Raw genomic sequence first — 5657 nt, forward strand, 5'->3', positions numbered from 1 at the left:
AAAACCACCACAGCGTGAACAGGGGTGTATACAAACGTAATACATATGTGTGTGCATATATATATATGTATATATATATATATATATATATATATATATATATATATATATATATATATATATATATATATGTATATATATATATATATACATATATATATATATATATATATATATATATATGTAAATATATACATACATATATATACATACATACATATATATATGTATATATATATATATATATATATATATATACAAAGATTCATAATTATATGGATACACATATCTATCTATCTATCTATCTATCTATCTATCTATCTATCTATCTATCTATCTATATATATATATATACACTTAGAGACATATATTTGTGTGGATGCATTTGTGTGTATAACGTACAAAGAAAATTATGCATATAAGCGGATGTCTTCAGATAAGTATTATAGATATATTAACTGTGTGTATGCGTGTGTATCTATCTATCTATCTATCTATCTATCTATCTATCTATCTATACACACCGAGGCTATAGTAGAAAACACTAGCCCAAGATACCACGCAGTGGGACTGAACCCAGAACCATGTGGTTGGTAAGCAAGCTACTTACCACACAGCCACTCCTACGCCTATCTATCTATCTATCTATCTATCTATCTATCTATCTATCTATATATATATATAAATTCAGAAGAGTGGTACAACAATATATATATTAGTTTTCCTTGTTTCAATCATTGGATTTCGGCCATGCTGGAGCACTGCATTCGAAGACTTAATCGAACAAATTGACCCAATATTTATTTTTAAGCCCCCGTACCTATTCTGTGGGTTTCTTTCTTGCCCAGCAGCTGTTTCACAGAGACGTACAGAAATCAACATCAGTCATGAAACTGTACTGGGATACAAACACAAGCACACACACACACACAACGCCCCCCACAACCCCCCTCTCACAACACCCCCCTTACACACGTATGTATATATGCGACGATCTTCTTTCACTCTCCCTGTACTGAATTCACTAATAAAGCTTTGGTCAACCCGACGCTATAGTAGAATACAATTATCGAAAGTTCCATACAATGTGGATGAATTCGGAGCTATCACGTTGGAATCGAAACTTCTTATCACACAGTCACGATCATGCTCAATCCAACGTGCACGATCACGCACTCCCACCCCCCACACATCATTGTTTGTTTCTACGCCAAGTTATTTATATAAACTGAAGAATACATGTTTATTAGACTTTTCCAAGAAGACGGGTGACAGTGTCTTTGAAACTTCGAAATTCGAAATCCCTGTCATCTATCTTCTTGTGAAAGTGTACTGCACACACACAAACATTCCACGCATTCACACATGAAACATTGGGGTTCGTCTGCATAGTGGATGGGGACGAACATTGATGTTTCAGGTGCAGGGTTCAGAATTTTTAAGGGATTCCTCTCACTACATGAAACCAATGCTAGACTTAAGCCATACATAAAGGAAATTTATCTACCAATGCGTTGTTGTGCACTTATTTCCATTGTTCGATACTGACGTGTGTATGTATACATGTGTGTGTGTGTGTGTGTGTGTGTGTGTGTGTGTGTGTGTGTGTGTGTGTGTGTGTGTGTGTGTGTATATTTATACACACACACACATATAGGTTATGCTTAAAATTTAAGCTTAGATACGAGACTTTAAAATGTTCTGGGTATATCCCTAGTAGTGTACCTTGAGAGTAATTTCAACACGTATGGCTACCAAGCGTCCGAAGATGACGCCTGGTATCTCTCTCTCTCTCTCTCTCTCTCCCTCTCTCCCCCCCCCTCTCTCTCTCTCTCTATCTATCTATATACATATGTATATACATTCGCCATGATCGATCGCTAACCACTACACACATTTTTTTTCTCTCCTTGTTTCTTTCTGTGTTCCTTTCTGTGGAAGAGCGTAGGCTCGAAACGTTAAAGACTTTTTATATTCCCGAGCGTTATACTAATACATCTATTTGTTTTCTACACCACCTGCGTTCGTCTGGTGTTTTTTGTGAACTCTCCCTATATATATATATGGCTATATATGTATAAGTACGAGGGGCTACTGAAAACTTTCTGGCTTTGAGTAAAAGAAAATACAGGACCATCAGTCAATTATGTTTTTATTCAACATATTACTCCCCCAGATACACACATTAATTGTAGCGGTCCTTCGGCTTTTCTAAGCTCTGTAAAAGAACTCGGAATTTTCCCACCCCCAGCCAGGCCTTTCGCGATACCTTTTAAGCCAGGCACTTTTCAACACCTCTTCTTATGTATAAATTGTGTTTATATATATATATATATATATATATATATATATATATATATATATATATATATATATATATATATATATATATATATATATATATATATATATATATATATGTATATATATATATATATATATATATATATGTATGTATATATATATGTATATATATATATATATATATATATATATATATATATATATATATATATATATATATATATATATATATATATCATTGAAAATGTATACGATCTGTCGCATAGTGTATCAAATGAATACATACGCACAGTTTAACACACATACATATGTTTATGCATATGATGCTTCTGTTGTTGATTACTCACGATCTTTATTGCCTCCATAATTATTTATTTAGCCTCTATCTCCAAGCCATATATTTGATGGCTTATAGATTTCATTAAAGATAGCATTAAAATTATATCTGTATGCAAATATCTGTTTACCGTGTCCTTATAGCGTATGGAAAGATCGATTACATTTTCTCTACCTTTCAGGTAGTTACAAAGACCGTATTATGATTGGCTAATTTTTCGCGTGACATTCTGGTAAAATGTCCCATCTATTGCAGAATGTTTCCTCATGACAACATCTTCCTTGTTTGGCAATCATCCTTGCACAATTTCCCTACTGCTGTGAATCTGAAAGAGATTGTTTTATAATTGAATGTAGGTAGGTGACTCATCATGATGGGGGAGAGGGTGCCGCATCATGACAGCAATAATTATTCTTCTGATTAAGGCACAATCGTTAGCACGCCGGGCATAATGCTTAGCAGCATTTTGTCCGTCTTCACGTTCTGTGTTCAGATTCCACCGAGGTCGAAATTTGGCTTTCTGTCCATGGTGGTAAAGACTATCTCTTGACATCTCTCTCTATACATACAGCATTGACTACGTTATAGAGATATAATCTTAGCTACAGCTTGGCATTGTAACAAAACATTACTAGTCTATCAAGGTTTTTAATAAACCGACATAGATGCAAACAATGCGTTATATACGCAAATCGGAACGTCCGAATTGCCAAAGTTTTATTAGTGGAAACGTATAGACGTTTCAGATACTGAGGGTTTACAGACGTTGAGAAAATCTCAAAACAGGTCTCAAATCAGTACGGTTGATACCACGTATTTTACTGTCCACAAGGATTTTGATTCTATTACATACAGTACTGGTTAAAATCTAGAGATATATTATGCAGCCCTGCTTTTGAGCAAATACACATAGATAAAATAGGTACCAGATGAGTACTGGGGTTGATCTCATCGACCTATCCTTCTCCCGAAATTGCTGGCTTTGTGCCAAAACTTGAAATAATTATTCTTCTAGCTTCTCAACTGTTGCACAATGTGCAAGTTTCGTCATCACCTAAAAGCGTATGTGTATAGGAGTGGTACTCTGCGTATCAAGCAATCTGTTCTGGTAACACACACACACACACACACACACACACACACACACACACACACACACACACACACACATTCACATGCACATTCCTATGTAATAATACGCGTCATAACCTTGTTGTGTTGCTATAAACGCTATGGCGCTGATTCGATTGTACCGCGTTGCAAATCAAAGCCTCAAGCAGTCGATATGAAAGAGTTATTTACGAGGCAGATGGTAAAAGGATTAATTTGACTTAATTAGTTGCAGCCACATACCTCACACGTACCGTTCATTAGCCTTTATCGTTTACATGTTTCAATCATTAAACAGCGTACATACTGAAGCAACACCTGGTTGGGTTTAGTCGAACAAATCGACCCCAATACTAGCTTTTTAGATCTAGTACTTATGTTATCAGCCTCTTTGCCGAACTGCTAAGTGATAGGAACGTAAACAATCCAGCCCTGGTTGTCAAGCGGTGCGTGTGGTGACAAGCATAAAGACATTTACGGATATATACATATGTACGTATGTATGTATTTATGTATGTACATATGTATGTATATATTATGTATACACGCACACACACACACACACTCACAAACGCGTATATGTTTCCATCTAACGAGTTCCCTCATAAAAGCATTCATTAGCCCAAGGACATAGAAGAAACTTGTCCAAGGTGCTGCACAGCGGGAATTTACCGCAAACCACAAGTATTCAAAGCGATCTGCTTAGCGACACACTCACGCCAGCGCAGTGATGTTTTTCTTTTACAGAAACATTCAGAAAAGCTAGTCTCACTGTTCATTTGAACAGAGAGATTGCTGCAGTAGACCAATCAATGATTCATTATTTTCAGTTGGTGACTAGGTTTTGTTTGAGCATTAGAGTTTCGAAATTCTGATTTCTGCTCACCGTGCTGTTTCCAGTTATATATTCTATATATTGGTTTCAAATTTTGGCGCGAGGTCAGCAGTTTTGGTGAGGTGAAGTGATAAGTCGTTTAAGTTGATTCCAGTGTTCAACTGGTACTTATTTTATCGATCTCGATTGGATGAAAGGTGAATTTTTCATACGTTCACTTGCGTAGGGAATATGGCTTATTGGCTGTAAACATGTTGAATTATATTTGCCTAGTAGCAAATATTTCCATGGACACTTACAATGCTACTATGGATGCCTAATTTAAAATTTTCTTTGTGTGGAACTCACTAAAGCTTATAAGGAACCCAAGAAGTCTTAAGGATCCCAAGAGATCATTCTGGACCCCAGTTGAGAATCCCTGGTCTGAAATGTCTAAACGTCTGTTTGTGTAGCAGCAGCAGATGTACAAACGTTTCATATCGTGGTCTGAACTGCGCTTTGCACAGGCTTTGTAGTATTGTAGCTGTTGTTGTTGGTAGTGTGAGAATCACTAGCGATTTTGATATTGGAATGGTTTTTGATATTGGGTGCTGAAGTATTTTGGGAGATGCCGAAAAGGAAGACATATTTCAATTTTTTTTCTGAAAGACCTACGTTCATTGATAATAGCATTTTCTCTTAAGCATAGGTTCTACATAAAAAAAAAATCTCCATAGACTCCGAATGGATTTTAATTTCAGACAACTGAGACAAATCATTAGAGAATATTATTCTTATTCTTTTATTCTTTTACTTGTCTCAGTTATTTGACTGCGGCCATACTGAAGCACTGCCTTAAAGGGTTTTAGTCAAAGAAATCGACCCCAGGACTTATTCTTTGGAAGCCTAGTACTTATTCTATTGGGTCCTTTTGCCGAACTGCTAAGTCACAGGGACGTAAACACACCACCATCGGTTGTCAAGCGATGTTGGAGGGACAAACACAGACACACAAACATATACACACACATACGTATATATACATATACAAGACGGGCTTCTTTCAGTTTCCGTCTACCAAATTCACTCACA

The sequence above is a fragment of the Octopus bimaculoides genome, chromosome 5 (genome assembly GCF_046866305.1).
Source record: "Octopus bimaculoides isolate indiv1 chromosome 5, ASM4686630v1, whole genome shotgun sequence".
Classification (NCBI taxonomy): domain Eukaryota; kingdom Metazoa; phylum Mollusca; class Cephalopoda; order Octopoda; family Octopodidae; genus Octopus; species Octopus bimaculoides.